Source organism: Rhamphochromis sp. 'chilingali' (genome assembly GCF_963969265.1).
Source record: "Rhamphochromis sp. 'chilingali' genome assembly, chromosome: 1".
Classification (NCBI taxonomy): Eukaryota; Metazoa; Chordata; class Actinopteri; order Cichliformes; family Cichlidae; genus Rhamphochromis; species Rhamphochromis sp. 'chilingali'.
In genome coordinates this window covers 71,847,151-71,868,044 of record NC_137929.1, presented here as the reverse complement: position 1 = coordinate 71,868,044, position 20,894 = coordinate 71,847,151, and the positions used below count along the sequence as shown (strand labels likewise).

Sequence of the window (20,894 nt, the reverse complement as noted above, 5' to 3'; positions counted from 1 at the left end):
AACGCTGCTGCTGTGCTACATTTGTCATTTCCTTCTTTCACTACCATCCATGTCAAAGTGCTGAACTCATCTGATCACTTTAATGTAGTAAAGCAGGAGCTGTAAGTCTGACATTTATTTACTGTCATCACAAACACACACAGCTGGATTAGCACCAGACAAAGGTCTGAAAAGATGAAAATCAGCGTCTGATTTCTATTATATATCCTTTTTATGTGGATGCACTTTTCTATCTGTCAGTGCTGAAGCTGACGTCACTGATCACATGACTCTGAGGGATGTTTCCAGCACCTTGCTGAATCTGAGCCATGAAGATTTAAAGCAGCTCTGAAGGCAAAGAAGGTCTGAGGCTGTGTTAGCAAACTGTACCTAATAAAGTGGCAGCAAGGACTCAGTCAGTAATGACCAGTTGAGTTCCACCTAATGTGGTCGTCTCAATACAGCCGAGTGTCGACTCACATCATCAGTAAGTGCTAATGCTGCTAATTTCCATCATGTTTGTCATTTACTAAGTTATTAAAGAAACAGTTATTCAGCTATGAAAGGGACCTATAAATAAATGCATTATCATTAATACAGACTTTAGAGGGAAAACCAGCACACCGCAGACCACGGCCTCTCTGTGTGAGGATCTAAACGTATTCTACGCTAGATTCGACACAGCGAACACCATGAGACCGGACAGTGTGCGCACCGCGGATGACGTCAGTGTGCACACTGTGTCTGAGGAGGATGTGCGGAGGTGCTTCAGGAAGGTGAACGGACGCAAAGCTGCTGGTCCGGACGGGATTCCCGGCCGCGTCCTCAAGTCATGCGCGGCTCAGCTGGCTGGAGTGTTCACGCACATCTTCAACCTTTCCCTCTCTCTGTCTGTAGTCCCAGCCTGCTTCAAAATGGCCACCATCGTCCCTGTACCCAAATCCTCCACCATCTCCTCATTGAACGACTGGCGACCTGTAGCCCTGACCCCCATCGTAAGCAAATGCTTCGAGAAGCTGGTCAGGGACTTCATCCGCTCTGCGCTACCCGACTCACTGGACCCTCTACAGTTTGCATACCGCCACAACAGGTCCACTGATGATGCCATAGCCCTGACACTACACACTGCCCTGTCACACCTGGAGAAGAGAGACACGTATGTGAGGATGCTGTTTGTAGATTACAGCTCAGCATTCAATACCATCGTTCCCTCGAAGCTGGACAGGAAACTGCAGGATCTAGGACTGAGCAGCTCCCTCTGCAGCTGGATCCTTAGCTTCCTGTCTGACAGACGCCAGGTGGTCAGACTGGGCAGCATCACCTCATCCCCCATCACACTGAACACTGGTGCTCCACAGGGGTGTGTACTGAGCCCTCTCCTGTACTCACTCTACACCTACGACTGCACAGCCACTAACAGCTCCAACATCATTGTGAAGTTTGCGGACGACACTACAGTGGTGGGTCTTATCACCAACGGTGATGAGACGGCTTACAGGGAGGAGGTCAGCGCCCTGACCCACTGGTGTCAAGACAACCATCTCACCCTCAACGTCACAAAGACAAAGGAGTTGATAGTGGACTTCCGGAGGTGCAGAGAAGTACACACCCCCATCACCATCAACGGCGCTGCTGTGGAGAGAGTGAGCAGCTTCCGGTTCCTTGGCGTACATCTGGCTGAGGATCTTACGTGGTCAGTACACACAAACAAAACAGTGAAGAAGGCGCAGCAGCGCATCTTCTTTCTCAGGAGACTGAAAAGATTCGGCATGAGCCCCCGCATCCTCAGGACCTTCTATCACTGTGCCATTGAGAGCATCCTCACTGGATGCATCACCACCTGGTATGGCAACAGCACCGCCTACAACTGCAAAGCTCTCCAGCGAGTAGTGCGGTGCTCTGAACGGATAATTGGAGGTGAGCTTCCCTCCCTCCAAGACATCTACAGGAAGCGCTGCCTGAGGAAAGCGGGGAGGATCATCAAGGACTCCAGTCACCCCAGCCATAAACTGTTCAGACTACTTCCATCAGGAAGGAGGTTCTGCAGCATCCGGTCCCGTACCAGCAGACTGAGAGACAGCTTCTTCCACCAGGCCATCAGACTGCTGAACACGTCATAGACACCTCAGCTTCACTACTGGAACTTCAACATTATGCACTCCATACTGTACAGTAATGCCATTTCTTTGCACAACATCGAACTGCTAACCTCTGTATATTTTATTTTATTTTATATATATGTATACATACACACACACACACACACACACACGTGTATATACACATATTTGGTATACATATTCAGCAATGCGCATACATTCTTATATTTGTACATATATTTATTCTTATAAATCTCAGATTCCCATTCTTGTATTTTGCTTTGTTCCTATGTTATTGTATTTGCTGTTGCTTGTGGGGCTCGCACACAAGAATTTCACTCACATGTGCTGTACCAGTGTACCTGCACATGTGATGTGACAAAAAAAATGGTTTGATTTGATTTGAGAGGTAGTAAGGAACTCTGGCCAGCTTTACCCCCTCTGTTTACCATTCGGTTTAACAGTTGTCATAATGAAACAAAAAGTCCAGGGCTGTGTGTGTGTGTGTGTGTCTGTGTGTTGTTACGAGTTCAAAATTGGGGATGGAGACAAGAGGAAAAACCACAATAACAACACTGGTCCGGCCGGGTTGAGTCAAACAATGATTTTAATGATCACACACGTGGGAGATGGACACTGATGCAGACAGCATCAGATCTCTAAATGGTGGAGCATTGATCAAACTCTTATAGCCTCTGGTGCCTCCACCTTATAATAAAAGCCTAAACATTCACATGCTTTCTCTCACACAGCGCCTAAGCTACGACCTTGGCTCCCTGTTTATCTGCTCCTGCTGAGATGGGGCAGAAAACTCCAGCATGTTCTCTTCTAATCAGACAAATAAGGCGATGACTTTCTGCAAACAGCATTTCTTATAACTCAGCAGTATAATGCATCATAAAACAACATCATTCATCCACAATAAATCAGCAGTTTAATGTAATGCACATCAGTTTAACTAATGCAATAGTTATCAGCTTCTTCTAATTCAGGAGAATAATGCAAACTAAAACTACATAATAATTCACAATCTTTAGTTAGGGGTCTAACATGGCATAAAATAATATTATAATCTAACAGTGTGTATTTAAGTTAACAGAGTGAAGCAAACAGCTTGATGCCATTCTGGAAATGAGTGGGGAACAGATGAGTGAGGATTAGGTACAACTCCAGTATTCAGTCTGGGATAGTCCCTTCATGATCCTGTGCACATTCTATTTTTATCTCCGCTTTGTTGCTCTGTCTCATGTCACTGTGTGTGTGTGTCTGTGTGTGTGTGATAACCCCAGTAAGAAGTGAGTTCTGTTCCTGGGCTCCCACAGAGCAACTTTTTTGTCATTTTTTTTGTCAAAGCTGCCCATTTCATTTCAAAGCTGTGACAGACTTTAGACTGATTTGCAACACACACAAAAACACACATGCAAGGTGGAAACACTTTCAGTTTTGTTATGAGTAGGGGGTGGGGCAACATTGCTGCTCAAATTCCCTTCTGTTAATTCTATGATTTCCAAAAAGTCATGTGATTGCATGGTCTCATCGTCCCTCCTCTGAGGGTATAAAACTGTGCAACCCTCCCTTCTCTGCCTCCTCAGCATCACAGAGCTTCCTGATACAATACAGGTAAGATCACTTGAAATGCTGGAATCAGGGGATCAAGATAAAATTACAGATTACAGAAAGAGAACATTTAACTAATTGAAAATGAAGATCCTGATTGTAATTATTCTCCTAATCATCAGATCGGTGTGAACAGAAAGATTTACCAAATGTAATTCTTTAGAAATAGATGGGATTAATTTTTTTTGTTTTACTCCAGAGCAAGATTTTCCTGACACCTCACTGTGTGGATCTCTGTCATCAACATGGCAACGTAAGTACAATAAGTACAGTTAAGAGATACAGTTATCTTCATGCTTTAATATATCATCATGCGCATTATCACCAAAACTGATCGTAAAACTGTACAATTGAGTGAGCTTATCCTTACAATATTGATTTTTATTTTGGTAAATGTATTTGCATTTTAGCCTCACCTATGAGCTTGTGCCAAGGTGAGGTATCTGGTGTCCAGAATTCATAAAAATTGCTATTCCTCCTGAAGTAATAGTCAGAATTTAGGTTTTCAGATAGCGATCACATACAGTTAGGGGTGGGTTTAAAAAAACTGATTTCCTGATTAAAATCAAATTTAATTTGAATGTGATATCGAGTCATTACATTTTGAAATTGATTTTTAAATATAAATGTTGTTTTACTACCAAACAGCAAAAGTCAGAGTGAATTCATGACGATGTTTATGTGAAGCGTAGTTTGGATCTTCTTTTGCTGCTGGTTCAGTCAATATTCTTTGGAGAGACATCAAACCAACAGCTTTAGAATCAGCGCAAATCAGGGTGTGAACACAAAGCTCGACCCGCCGACAGATCAGAGTCAGCGAGCTGTCGGCTTTCAGCCCCGACCGTGTCCGTGCTGTCGGGTGAGAGAGGCGACATCTCCCTGATTCTGATCCGCAGGTCTGCGCTTTGTGTTCACGTCTTTGTGCAGAATCCAAGCTAGAATCAATTTTAATAGATAAATCGATAATCAAAACCCACCCCTAGAAACAAGTGGCTCTCGTGTCTTTCACTATGTCATTATAAGTGGAGCTTATGAAGCTCAAGTTTTGTGGCTTTTCACAGGCGCTCAGTTTTATGGCTAAATCGCATAAAGCTGCTTCTGTGATCCAGGGTGGGGATTTAATAGTGCTGCCTTTCTAGTTTTAAGAGGAGCCACTTTATGGTAAATGGCCTGCATTTGTATAGCACTTTTCTAGTCCCTAAGGACCCCAAAGCGCTTCACATTACATCCAGTCATCCACACATTCACACACTGGTGATGGCAGCTACTTTGTAGCCACAGCCACCCTGGGGCAGAGGCGAGGCTGCCGGACCACCACCAGTAGGCAAACACGGGTTAGTATCTTGCCCAAGGATATTCGGCATGCAGCCAGGAGGCAGCCTGGGATCGAACCACCGACCTTCTGATTAGTGGCTGACCTGCTCTGCCACCTGAGCTACAGCCACCACACAGAGCTCAAATTCTTAGACACTGCGAATTGAAGGAGGCCACATGCCATTTAATATCATCAGTTTCAGGTAGATTATTATCAAACAGTTGCACAAATTCCATTGACACAGCTCAGCTGCTTGGCAGTAAACACTGATCATCATTTAAATCCATAGTGATTCCCTGTCTCCATCAGTCTGTGGAGAGGTGCTGCTGCTCTCCTGCTCACTGCCACGCTGACTGCAGCCTGAACTCGCTGCTGTTCCACAGTAACTGCCGTCAGATTAATTGGTGATGGTCAAACAGATGTGTCATAGTGTCTGACCTCTAAAAGCTCTTGGAGGTTGGGCATCTTTATAATTACAGTGCAGGTGGATTTATAGATGTAGTAAAAAACTGAATTAAACATGTTGGCTTCTTTTGGCATCAAAATCCCTTTTTTGTTGAATCTGCTTAAACAGGAAGCAACTATGACTGCCAGTTTTGCATAATAGTAACGTAAAGGTTGTTGCACTTGTTATTCTGACTTAATTAGAACAACCAAAAATATCATATGAAATGTGAATCTGTCTGTTAATTACTCAGAACATTAACAGATAATTACTTATCAGTTAGCAGGTATGTCAACAGACGAGGTCAGATGTTGAGATAGAGGAAACATGTTACAAATAAATAAAACACTGATGAACGTAATTGTCAGAGACCAAGCAGTAAGACATAGAAGACGCAGGTGTTTAATTCAAAACTGGGGTTTTATGACCCAAAAATAGGAATAATAATTAACAAAGCCAAAACTTAAACAGGCAGACCAATAAAATAGGTCAACTAAATAAACTAAACTCCAAATAACAACTAACAAAACCTCAAACAAACACAAGACAAACTGACCTGCTAAAATGACACATGAGGGAAACAAAATGGCTGCCATATAACCAACTAACACAAAACAATTTAACAAACTCCAAACACCCTCCAGGCAATGAAGGATGTGGTTTAGTCCAACGAGGTTGTCGGCAGTAGTTCCGATCCCCAAGCCCTTTGCCACACCTTTTGCCAACTGGGAAGGAGAAGCCACGCCCCAGGTAACTCAAACAAAGAAAGGTGTATAACATAAAACAGAACTTTGACTTTGCAGTGTTGATATAAACTAAACTCATAAAATCAACTAAAACTAGAAAAATTTGCATTTCCTGCGAAAATGCAGTGTGGATGCTTAAAGCTGAAGCTGTATGCAAAAAGTAGCTGAAAAAGCTGAAAAGTTGCAGAAATTGTAAAAACTTTGCAGAAGCAAAAGAAGTTTGCTAAAATGGAATAACTTAGCAGAACTGCAATATCTTAGAGGAAACATAATACTTGGCAGAAATACAATAGCATAGCAGAATTTAGCAGAAATATTGTAACTTACCAGAAACATGATAACTTCTCAAAAATACAAGAATTTAGGAGAAATAGTATAAGATAACAGAAAGAATATATTTAGCCAAAAATACTTAAACATTACAGAAACACTATGATTTAGAAAAATAGTACAACAGAGCAGAAATATTGTGATTTACCAGAGACACTGTGATGAACTATGAATATTGTAATTTTAAATTAAGACTATGTTTTAGCACAAATATTATAATTTGGCAGAAATACTATAATTTAGCAGAAATACTATATTAAGCACAAATCCTATAAAAAGCAGAAATGGTATGATTAAGCATAAATACTACATTTAGTAGAAATACTTTGTTTTAGCACAAATCCCATAAAAAGCAGAAATACTGTACTATGATTTAGTAGAAAGACTATAATTAATCAGAAATACTAAATTTAGCAGAAATACTATATTAAGCACAAATCCTATGAAAAGCAGAAATAGTATGATTAAGCATAAATACTACATTTAGCAGAAATACTATATTAAGCACAAATCTTATAAAAAGCAGAAATACTATATTAAGCACAAATCCTATAAAAGCAGAAATAGTATATTAAGCACAAATCTTATAAAATAGCAGAAATAGTGTGATTTAGCACAATAGTAATAAGTTAAACAGAAAAATTGGAAAAGCAAAATGGACAGCTGAAAAAATGCTGAACATGCTGAGGTTCCCTCAAATATACTTGTTAAATGACAAAAATCAGCAAAAAAATTTATGACTGCCACACAATTACAAATATGTACACATGAGGAAACACACATGCACAGAGAGACACACACACAAGATCCAATTCAGTCAACCAGTCTAAATATATTCAATTTGAATCTTACAATGGGATCATCCCATTAAAAGGCTTTCTCTCTCTCTCTCTCTCTGACACACACACACACACACACACACACACACACACACACACACACACAGGGAGAGAGAAGTAAGTTTCTAGGTCAGCCTGGGAGCTGGTGAATTTGAATCCACCAATCAGAGAGGCTGTGCACTTTTCCCCACCAAAACAGGTGCATCTGTTTACACACGCAGCAGCACAGAGAGACACAGGATTTTTGCAGTCTATTTCTCATAGTGACGACTCCCCTCAAACAAATGACCGTAATTTCCTAACCGTAGGGGCTAGAACGGTCATTCTTACACCGTTTTGTTCAGAAGAGATGGGGGAATCTTCAAGTGTTGACAATTTAATATTAAAATATGAATTTTTAGAGATATATGACATGGATGACTTGTTGACTTAGAAGCCACGAATTCCCCAATATGCAAATTTGAATGCCTGAGACCACATATGTGATTGGCTGGCTGGGAAGCTGTGCAGGCCCTGATTTGTGGATTTGAATTCCTCAGCCCTCAGATATGATTGGCTGGCTTAGAAGCCATGAAGGCCCCAATATGCAAATTTGAATGCCTCAGGACACTTATTTGATTGGCTGGGAAACTGTGCAGGCCCTGATTTGAAAATTTGAATGTCTCAGTCCTCACAGAGGATTGGCTGCCTGGGGACCTGGCAGAAATATATAGAAATACTATTATTAAGCATAAATACTACATTTAGTAGAAATACTATGTTTTAGCACAAATACTATAAAAAGAAGAAAAACTATAATTTAGCAGAAATACTATATTAAGCACAAATCCTATAAAAAGCAGAAATACTATAATTTAGAACAAATAGTATAAAAAGCAGAAATACTATAATTTAGCAGAAATACTATGTTAGGCACAAATCCTATAAAAAGCAGAAATACTATAATTTAGCAGAAATACTATGTTAGGCACAAATCCTATAAAAAGCAGAAATACTATAATTTAGCAGAAATACTATATTAGGCATAAATCCTATGAAAAGCAGAAATAGTATGATTTAGCAGAAATACTGTATTTAGCACAAGTACCGAAAAGTACCAGAAATACTATGATTTAGCAGAATAGTAATAACTTATTGAAACACAAATGCACAGAGGGACACACAAACACAGGCTCTAATCCAGTCAACCAGTCTAACTATGTTCAATTTAAATCCTACAATGACATGCTGCCAAATAAGGGCAGGGTCCTCTCTCTCCCACTAAACACACACACACACACACACACACAGGGAGAGAGGACTAAGTTTCTAGGTCAGCCTGGGAGCTGCTGAATTTGAATCCACCAATCAGAGAGGCTGTTTACGTTTTCCCGCCAAAACAGGTGCATCTTTTTACACACGCAGCACAGAGACATAGACCTGCTTCTTTCAGTTTATTTCACATAGTGAGGATTCCCCTCAAACAAATGACCATAATTTCCTAACCATAGGGGCTAGAGCGGTCATTCTTACACCGTTTTGTTCAGAAGAGATGGGGGAATCTTCAAGTGTTGACAATTTATCATTAAAATATGAATTTTTAGAGATATATGACATGGATGACTTGTTGACTTAGAAGCCACGAATTCCCCAATATGCAAATTTGAATACCTGGAGCCCACATACATGATTGGCTGGCTGGGAAGCTGTGCAGGCCCTGATTTGTGGATTTGAATTCCTCAGCCCTCAGATATGATTGGCTGGCTTAGAAGCCACGAAGGCCCCAATATGCAAATTTGAATGCCTCAGGACACATATATGATTGGCTGGGAAACCGTGCAGGCCCTGATTTGAAAATTTGAATGTCTAAGTCCTCACAGAGGATTGGCTGCCTGGGGACCTGGCAGAAATATATAGAAATATATAGAAATACTATGATTAAGCATAAATACTACATTTAGTAGAAATACTATGTTTTAGCACAAATACTATAAAAAGCAGAAATACTATAATTTAGCAGAAATACTATATTAAGCACAAATCCTATAAAAAGCAGAAATAGGATGATTAAGCATAAACACTACATTTAGTAGAAATATTATGTTTGAGCAAAAATCCTATAAAAAGCAGAAATACTATATTAGGCACAAATCCCATAAAAAGCAGAAATAGTATGATTAAGCATAAATACTACATTTAGTAGAAATACTATGTTTTAGCACAAATAGTATAAAAAGCAGAAATACTGTAATTTAGCAGAAATACTATATTAGGCACAAATCTTATAAAATAGCAGAAACAGTATGATTTAGCACAATAGTAATAAGTTAAACAGAAAAATTGGAAAAGCAAAATGGACAGCTGAAAAAATGCTGAACATGCTGAGGGTCCCTCAAATATACTTGTTAAATGAAAAAATCAGCAAAAAAATGCACAGGGAGAGAGAAGTAAGTTTCTAGGTCAGCCTGGGAGCTGCTGAATTTGAATCCACCAATCAGAGAGCCTGTGTACTTTTTCCCGCCAAAACATGTGCCTCTTTTTACACACGCAGCACAGAGAGGCACAGGATTATTGCAGCCTATTTCTCATAGTGAGGACTCCCCTCAAACAAATGACCATAATTCCCAAACCGTAGGGGCTAGAGCGGTCATTCTTACACCGTTTTGTTCAGAAGAGATGGGGGAATCTTCCAGTGTTTACAATTTATCATTAAAATATGAATTATTAAAGATATTTGACTTGTAATGCACCATAACTGAGTAGAGCGAAGCAAAAACTGCCTTGACTTGCCCTCAAACAACGCTTTGTAACTCGAAATCTATTTGGAGTATCGATATCATTCTTTCACCGTAAGAGACAGCAGGCTTTGGTGAACAGTCATGGAAATTTTCAGGTCTCTGTGGAAATCCAAAAAAAAATTATGACGAGAGAAAAAAGTGGTTCATTTCCAGAGTTTTAAATCTGAAGAAATCTGAGCGAAGGACGAATTTCCTACCCTCAAACAAGTCCAACTCATTTCAGAACGGTAATAGGTGAGAAAGAAATTCTTGAATTGTGAGCGTCAGGGGTGTCTGAAAATATTCGGGGACAAGCCTCATGTCTTAAAGTCGCTTCGTTAAGGAGATATGACGATTCGAATATGCCTCTCATTACAGAAATCCAGCGATGATTTTGAACAAGCTCTCCATTGACTTTATATGGAGAGTTTTGAGACCTTGTGTTGGTCTGAGGAGATTTGCAAAAATTCTATAAATCCCACAACAATGATAGTGACATTTTCTGAAAGCCAGCAAAAATACCTACGTTTTGATGTATAATTTGTGGAAGTTGAGTGAAAATTGAGCAAGTAGCAAGAAGTTGTTCGGACATGAAGTGAAAATTGCAAAACCTTCAGTGGCACACTGGAAGCCAAGAGCATAGCAACCATAACAACGCATGTATTTTGTGAAAAATCACAATTTTGCAACTCAAAACTTTAAGAGGCATAAAAGTAAAACAGTAAAACATTTGAAAAAGCTGAATCATACCTGAATAGCCCAATAATTTGTGAACATTTTAAAGTTTGAATGGTTGTTCTAGGTGAAAATATGAGGAAGTAGTTAAGTTTCAAAAACAAGCAAATTTTAGCAGAATTGCAGAAGTTTCCCATTCATTTCAATGGGACAAATTAAAGGAAAAAAGCTTAATATTTTAAAAAGTATAATAGTTAAAAATAGCAAAAATCGTAGCGTAAATTAGCAGAAATAGCAGAATAGTTTAAAATTTGAACGGTGAAAATCGGCTGAAAATTGTGGAAGTAGTTAAGTGCCAAAAAGTGTACGGAAGCAACTAGAATAATAATAATAACTAGAAAAATTTGCATTTCCTGCGAAAATGCAGTGTGGATGCTTAAAGCTGAAGCTGTATGCAAAAAGTAGCTGAAAAAGCTGAAAAGTTGCAGAAATTGTAAAAACTTTGCAGAAGCAAAAGAACTTTGCTAAAATGGAATAACTTAGCAGAACTGCAATATCTTAGAGGAAACATAATACTTGGCAGAAATACAATAGCATAGCAGAACTTAGCAGAAATATTGTAACTTACCAGAAACATGATAACTTCTCAAAAATACAAGAATTTAGGAGAAATAGTATAAGATAACAGAAAGAATATATTTAGCCAAAAATACTTAAACATTACAGAAACACTATGATTTAGAAAAATAGTACAACAGAGCAGAAATATTGTGATTTACCAGAGACACTGTGATGAACTATGAATATTGTAATTTTAAATTGAGACTATGTTTTAGCACAAATATTATAATTTGGCAGAAATACTATAATTTAGCAGAAATACTATATTAAGCACAAATCCTATAAAAAGCAGAAATGGTATGATTAAGCACAAATACTACATTTAGTAGAAATACTTTGTTTTAGCACAAATCCCATAAAAAGCAGAAATACTGTACTATGATTTAGTAGAAAAACTATAATTAATCAGAAATACTAAATTTAGCAGAAATACTATATTAAGCACAAATCTTATAAAATAGCAGAAATAGTATGATTTAGCACAATAGTAATAAGTTAAACAGAAAAATTGGAAAAGCAAAATGGACAGCTGAAAAAATGCTGAACATGCTGAGGGTCCCTCAAATATACTTGTTAAATGACAAAAATCTGCAAAAAAATTTATTACAGCCACACAATCACAAATATGTACACATGAGGAAACACACATGCACAGAGAGACCCACACACAAGATCCAATTCAGTCAACCAGTCTAAATATATTGAATTTAAATCTTAGAATGAGATCATCCCATTAAAAGCCTTTCTCTCTCTCTCTCTCTCTCTCTCTCTCTCTGTCACACACACACACACACACACACACACACACACACACACACACACACACACACACACACACACACACACACACAGGGAGAGAGAAGTAAGTTTCTAGGTCAGCCTGGGAGCTGGTGAATTTGAATCCACCAATCAGAGAGGCTGTGCACTTTTCCCCACCAAAACAGGTGCATCTGTTTACACACGCAGCAGCACAGAGAGACACAGGATTTTTGCAGTCTATTTCTCATAGTGACGACTCCCCTCAAACAAATGACCGTAATTTCCTAACCGTAGGGGCTAGAACGGTCATTCTTACACCGTTTTGTTCAGAAGAGATGGGGGAATCTTCAAGTGTTGACAATTTAATATTAAAATATGAATTTTTAGAGATATATGACATGGATGACTTGTTGACTTAGAAGCCACGAATTCCCCAATATGCAAATTGGAATGCCTGAGACCACATATGTGATTGGCTGGCTGGGAAGCCGTGCAGGCCCTGATTTGTGGATTTGAATTCCTCAGCCCTCAGATATGATTGGCTGGCTTAGAAGCCACGAAGGCCCCAATATGCAAATTTGAATGCCTCAGGACACTTATTTGATTGGCTGGGAAACTGTGCAGGCCCTGATTTGAAAATTTGAATGTCTCAGTCCTCACAGAGGATTGGCTGCCTGGGGACCTGGCAGAAATATATAGAAATACTATTATTAAGCATAAATACTACATTTAGTAGAAATACTATGTTTTAGCACAAATATTATAAAAAGCAGAAAAACTATAATTTAGCAGAAATACTATATTAAGCACAAATCCTATAAAAAGCAGAAATACTATAATTTAGAACAAATAGTATAAAAAGCAGAAATACTATAATTTAGCAGAAATACTATGTTAAGCACAAATCCTATAAAAAGCAGAAATACTATAATTTAGCAGAAATACTATGTTAGGCACAAATCCTATAAAAAGCAGAAATACTATAATTTAGCAGAAATACTATATTAGGCATAAATCCTATGAAAAGCAGAAATAGTATGATTTAGCAGAAATACTGTATTTAGCACAAGTACCGAAAAGTACCAGAAATACTATGATTTAGCAGAATAGTAAAAACTTATTGAAACACAAATGCACAGAGGGACACACAAACACAGGCTCTAATCCAGTCAACCAGTCTAACTATGTTCAATTTAAATCCTACAATGACATGCTGTCAAATAAGGGCAGGGTCCTCTCTCTCCCACTAAACACACACACACACACACACACACACACACACACACACACACACACACACACACACACACACACACACACACACACAGGGAGAGAGGACTAAGTTTCTAGGTCAGCCTGGGAGCTGCTGAATTTGAATCCACCAATCAGAGAGGCTGTTTACGTTTTCCCGCCAAAACAGGTGCATCTTTTTACACACGCAGCACAGAGACATAGACCTGCTTCTTTCAGTTTATTTCACATAGTGAGGATTCCCCTCAAACAAATGACCATAATTTCCTAACCATAGGGGCTAGAGCGGTCATTCTTACACCGTTTTGTTCAGAAGAGATGGGGGAATCTTCAAGTGTTGACAATTTATCATTAAAATATGAATTTTTAGAGATATATGACATGGATGACTTGTTGACTTAGAAGCCACGAATTCCCCAATATGCAAATTTGAATACCTGGAGCCCACATACATGATTGGCTGGCTGGGAAGCTGTGCAGGCCCTGATTTGTGGATTTGAATTCCTCAGCCCTCAGATATGATTGGCTGGCTTAGAAGCCATGAAGGCCCCAATATGCAAATTTGAATGCCTCAGGACACATATATGATTGGCTGGGAAGCCGTGCAGGCCCTGATTTGAAAATTTGAATTTCTCAGTCCTCACAGAGGATTGGCTGCCTGGGGACCTGGCAGAAATATATAGAAATACTATGATTAAGCATAAATACTACATTTAGTAGAAATACTATGTTTTAGCACAAATACTATAAAAAGCAGAAATACTATAATTTAGCAGAAATACTATATTAAGCACAAATCCTATAAAAAGCAGAAATAGGATGATTAAGCATAAACACTACATTTAGTAGAAATACTATGTTTGAGCAAAAATCCTATAAAAAGCAGAAATACTATATTAGGCACAAATCCCATAAAAAGCAGAAATAGTATGATTAAGCATAAATACTACATTTAGTAGAAATACTATGTTTTAGCACAAATAGTATAAAAAGCAGAAATACTGTAATTTAGCAGAAATACTATATTAGGCACAAATCTTATAAAATAGCAGAAATAGTATTATTTAGCACAATAGTAATAAGTTAAACAGAAAAATTGGAAAAGCAAAATGGACAGCTGAAAAAATGCTGAACATGCTGAGGGTCCCTCAAATATACTTGTTAAATGAAAAAAATCAGCAAAAAAATGCACAGGGAGAGAGAAGTAAGTTTCTAGGTCAGCCTGGGAGCTGCTGAATTTGAATCCACCAATCAGAGAGCCTGTGTACTTTTTCCCGCCAAAACATGTGCCTCTTTTTACACACGCAGCACAGAGAGGCACAGGATTATTGCAGCCTATTTCTCATAGTGAGGACTCCCCTCAAACAAATGACCATAATTTCCAAACCGTAGGGGCTAGAGCGGTCATTCTTACACCGTTTTGTTCAGAAGAGATGGGGGAATCTTCCAGTGTTTACAATTTATCATTAAAATATGAATTATTAAAGATATTTGACTTGTAATGCACCATAACTGAGTAGAGCGAAGCAAAAACTGCCTTGACTTGCCCTCAAACAACGCTTTCTAACTCGAAATCTATTTGGAGTATCGATATCATTCTTTCACCGTAAGAGACAGCAGGCTTTGGTGAACAATCATGGAAATTTTCAGGTCTCTGTGGAAATCCAACAAAAAGTTATGACGAGAGAAAAAAGTGGTTCATTTCCACAGTTTTAAATCTGAAGAAATCTGAGCGAAGGACGAATTTCCTACCCTCAAACAAGTCCAACTCATTTCAGAACGGTAATAGGTGAGAAAGAAATTCTTGAATTGTGAGCGTCAGGGGTGTCTGAAGATATTCGGGGACAAGCCTCATGTCTTAACTTTGCTTCGTTAAGGAGATATGACGATTCGAATATGCCTCTCATTACAGAAATCCAGCGGTGATTTTGAACAAGCTCTCCATTCACTTTATATGGAGAGTTTTCTGACCTTGTGTTAGTCTGAGGAGATTTGCAAAAATTCTATAAATCCCACAACAATGATGGTGACATTTTCTGAAAGCCAGCAAAAATACCTACGTTTTGATGTATAATTTGTGGAAGTTGAGTGAAAATTGAGCAAGTAGCAGGAAGTTGTTCGGACATGAAGTGAAAATTGCAAAACCTTCAGTGGCACACTGGAAGCCAAGAGCATAGCAACCATAACAACACATGTATTTTGTGAAAAATCACAATTTTGCAACTCAAAACTTTAAGAGGCATAAAAGTAAAACAGTAAAACATTTGAAAAAGCTGAATCATACCTGAATAGCCCAATAATTTGTGAACATTTTAAAGTTTGAATGGTTGTTCTAGGTGAAAATATGAGGAAGTAGTTAAGTTTCAAAAACAAGCAAATTTTAGCAGAATTGCTGAAGTTTCCCATTCATTTCAATGGGACAAATTAAAGGAAAAAAGCTTAATATTTTAAAAAGTATAATAGTTAAAAATAGCAAAAATCGTAGCAGGAATTAGCAAAAATAGCTGAATAGTTTAAAATTTGAACGGTGAAAATCGGCTGAAAATTGTGGAAGTAGTTTAACGGCGAAAAGTGTACGGAAGCAACTAGAATAATAATAATAACTAGAAAAATTTGCATTTCCTGCGAAAATGCAGTGTGGATGCTTAAAGCTGAAGCTGTATGCAAAAACTAGCTGAAAAAGCTGAAAAGTTGCAGAAATTGTAAAAACTTTGCAGAAGCAAAAGAAGTTTGCTAAAATGGAATAACTTAGCAGAACTGCAATATCTTAGAGGAAACATAATACTTGGCAGAAATACAATAGCATAGCAGAATTTAGCAGAAATATTGTAACTTACCAGAAACATGATAACTTCTCAAAAATACAAGAATTTAGGAGAAATAGTATAAGATAACAGAAAGAATATATTTAGCCAAAAATACTTAAACATTACAGAAACACTATGATTTAGAAAAATAGTACAACAGAGCAGAAATATTGTGATTTACCAGAGACACTGTGATGAACTATGAATATTGTAATTTTAAATTGAGACTATGTTTTAGCACAAATATTATAATTTGGCAGAAATACTATAATTTAGCACAAATACTATAAAAAGCAGAAATACTATAATTTAGCAGAAATACTTTATTAAGCACAAACCCTATAAAAAGCAGAAATACTGTACTATGATTTGGTAGAAAAAACTATAATTAATCAGAAATACTATATTTGGCAGAAATACGGTATTTGGCACAAATCTTATAAAATAGCAGAAATAGTATGATTTAGCACAATAGTAATAACTTAAACAGAAAAATTGGAAAAGCAAAAATGGACAGCTGAAAAAATGATGAACATGCTGAACGTCCCTCAACTATACTTGTTAAATGAAAAAAATCAGCAAAAAAATCTATAACAGCCACACAATCACAAATATGTACACATAAGAAAACACACATGCACAGAGAGACACACACACAAGATCCAATTCAGTCAACCAGTCTAAATATATTGAATTTGAATCTTAGAATGAGATCATCCCATTAAAAGCCTTTCTCTCTCTCTCTCTCTCTCTCTGTCACACACACACACACACACACACACACACACACACACACACACACACACACACACACACACAGGGAGAGAAAAGTGAGTTTCTAGGTCAGCCTGGGAGCTGCTGAATTTGAATCCACCAATCAGAGAGCCTGTGTACTTTTTCCCGCCAAAACATGTGCATCTTTTTACACACGCAGCAGAGAGAGGCACAGGATTATTGCAGCCTATTTCTCATAGTGAGGACTCCCCTCAAACAAATGACCATAATTTCCTAACCGTAGGGGCTAGAGCGGTCATTCTTACACCGTTTTGTTCAGAAGAGATGGGGGAATCTTCCAGTGTTAACAATTTATCATTAAAATGTGAATTTTTAGAGATATACGACATGGATGACTTGTTGACTTAGAAGCCACGAATTCCCCCAATATGCAAATTTGAATGCCTCAGGACACATATATGATTGGCTGGGAAACCGTGCAGGCCCTGATTTGAAAATTTGAATGTCTAAGTCCTCACAGAGGATTGGCTGCCTGGGGACCTGGCAGAAATATATAGAAATACTATGATTAAGCATAAATACTACATTTAGTAGAAATACTATGTTTTAGCACAAATACTATAAAAAGCAGAAATACTATAATTTAGCAGAAATACTATATTAAGCACAAATCCTATAAAAAGCAGAAATACTATATTAAGCACAAATTCTATAAAAAGCAGAAATACTATATTAAGCACAAATTCTATAAAAAGCAGAAATACTATATTAAGCACAAATCCTATTAAAAGCAGAAATACTATATTAAGCACAAATCTTATAAAATAGCAGAAACAGTATGATTTAGCACAATAGTAATAAGTTAAACAGAAAAATTGGAAAAGCAAAATGGACAGCTGAAAAAATGCTGAACATGCTGAGGGTCCCTCAAATATACTTGTTAAATGAAAAAATCAGCAAAAAAATGCACAGGGAGAGAGAAGTAAGTTTCTAGGTCAGCCTGGGAGCTGCTGAATTTGAATCCACCAATCAGAGAGCCTGTGTACTTTTTCCCGCCAAAACATGTGCCTCTTTTTACACACGCAGCACAGAGAGGCACAGGATTATTGCAGCCTATTTCTCATAGTGAGGACTCCCCTCAAACAAATGACCATAATTTCCAAACCGTAGGGGCTAGAGCGGTCATTCTTACACCGTTTTGTTCAGAAGAGATGGGGGAATCTTCCAGTGTTTACAATTTATCATTAAAATATGAAATATTAAAGATATTTGACTTCTAATGCACCATAACTGAGTAGAGCGAAGCAAAAACTGCCTTGACTTGCCCTCAAACAACGCTTTGTGACTTGAAATCTATTTGGAGTATCGATATCATTCTTTCACCGTAAGAGACAGCAGGCTTTGGTGAACAATCATGGAAATTTTCAGGTCTCTGTGGAAATCCAACAAAAAGTTATGACGAGAGAAAAAAGTGGTTCATTTCCACAGTTTGAAATCTGAAGAAATCTGAGCGAAGGACGAATTTCCTACCCTCAAACAAGTCCAACTCATTTCAGAACGGTAATAGGTGAGAAAGAAATTCTTGAATTGTGAGCGTCAGGGGTGTCCGAAGATATTCGGGGACAAGCCTCATGTCTTAACTTTGCTTCGTTAAGGAGATATGACGATTCGAATATGCCTCTCATTACAGAAATCCAGCGGTGATTTTGAACAAGCTCTCCATTGACTTTATATGGAGAGTTTTCTGACATTGTGTTGGTCTGAGGAGATTTGCGAAAATTCTATAAATCCCACAACAATGATAGTGACATTTCCTGAAAGCCAGCAAAAATACCTACGTTTTGATGTATAATTTGTGGAAGTTGAGTGAAAATTGAGCAAGTAGCAAACAGTTGTTCGGACATGAAGAGAAGACTGCAAAACCTTCAGTGACACACTGGAAGCCAAGAGCATAGCAACCATAACAACGCATGTATTTTGTGAAAAATCACAATTTTGCAACTCAAAACTTTAAGAGGCATAAAAGTAAAACAGTAGAAGATTTGAAAAAGCTGAATCATACCTGAATAGCCCAATAATTTGTGAACATTTTAAAATTTGAATGGTTGTTCTAGGTGAAAATATGAGGAAGTAGTTAAGTTTCAAAAACAAGCAAATTTTAGCAGAATTGCAGAAGTTTCCCATTCATTTCAATGGGACAAATTAAAGGAAAAAAGTGGAATATTTTAAAAAGTATAATAGTTAAAAATAGCAAAAATCGTAGCAGGAAAGAGCAAAAATAGCAGAATAGTTTAAAATTTGAACGGTGAAAATCGGCTGAAAATTGTGGAAGTAGTTAAACGGCGAAAAGTGTACGGAAGCAACTAGAATAATAATAATAATAATAATAAAGAATAAAGAGAAACAGGAACTCAATAGTGTGGATGCTTAAAGCATCCACACAATAAAGAATAAAGAGAAACAGGAACTCAATAGTGTGGATGCTTAAAGCATCCACACAATAATAAAGAATAAAGAGAAACAGGAACTCAATAGTGTGGATGCTTAAAGCATCCACACAATAAAGAATAAAGAGAAACAGGAACTCAATAGTGTGGATGCTTAAAGCATCCACACAATAACTCCATATATGGAGTGCACACAGCAAATCTCACACATCAGCATCACAGATATCAACACATGATGAAAAAAAATGAATAAAGAAACATATTAGACAATTAGTAAAATATATTTAAAGTAGTGACTGCAAAGTAAACTAAAGTGAAGCAACTAGTGGTGAGGTGAAGAGCTTACCATGTGTGGCTTGCTATCAGAGTATAATTTTTAAAATATGTTTAAAAAGGTGTTGATATAAAAAAAATGGTATAGTTTGTTACAGATTCAAATATTGGGGATGGAGACAAGAGGAAAAACCACAATAACAACACTGGTCCGGCCGGGTTGAGTCAAACAATGATTTTAATGATCACACGCGTGGGAGATGGACACTGTATGCAGACAGCATCAGATCTCTAAATGGTGGAGCATTGATCAAACTCTTATAGCCTCTGGTGCCTCCACCTAATCATAAAAGCCTAAACATTCACATGCTTTCTCTCACACAGCGCCTAAGCTACGACCTTGGCTCCCTGTTTATCTGCTCCTGCTGAGATGGGGCAGAAAACTCCAGCATGTTCTCTTCTAATCAGACAAATAAGACGATGACTTTCTGCAAACAGTATTTCTTATAACATCATAAAACAATATCATTCATCCACAATAAATCAGCAGTCTAATGTAACGCAAATCAGTTTAACAAATGCAATAGTTATCAGCTTCTTCTAATTCAGGAGAATAATGCAAACTAAAACTACATAATAATTCACAATCTTTAATTAGGGGTCTAACATGGCATAAAATAATATTATAATCTAACAATTTATATATAATAATGCCAAATAACAGTTATTGATTTCTGTTAATAAACAGTCATGATTTAAGTCAAAGCCCAGATGTCTCTCTCTCTCTGTCCAAAGTGTTTGACCTTAGCTGTCCGTCTGATATACTCAATTCTAATTGTCTCTCTTGGTCACTCACAGCGAAAATCTTAGCATCTTTAACTCTGCTATTTGCTGATATTTGGACAGCACACATGATGGAAAGGAGGATTTCAGTTGATGTGCACATGAATGATTTGTGTTTCCTCTGCAGGTAGAAAGTGTGTGTGAGCTGATGTGAATTGAGCAGCATGGATCAGTGTGATGCAAATTTGCAAAAAAAACCAACCCAGCATGTGCATCAAAATAAATTATTTCCAGCAGTGCAATATGAGTCCTAAGCATCCCAGAAACGACACAGAAAAGCATGAAGTCAAACTTGACTTTTAAAAACACCAGTGTAGGCTCATAAGGCCCTGAAGGCAAAAAGCGAAATTTTCCACG

The 20,894-nt window shown here is 37.7% G+C and overlaps 1 protein-coding gene across 1 annotated transcript in view; it reads left to right on the top strand.

The window, feature by feature from the left end:
* Window positions 1–20,894, top strand: part of LOC308396853 (NACHT, LRR and PYD domains-containing protein 12-like) — a 227,130-nt gene that overhangs the window by 108,924 nt on the left and 97,312 nt on the right. The window lies entirely within an intron of this gene.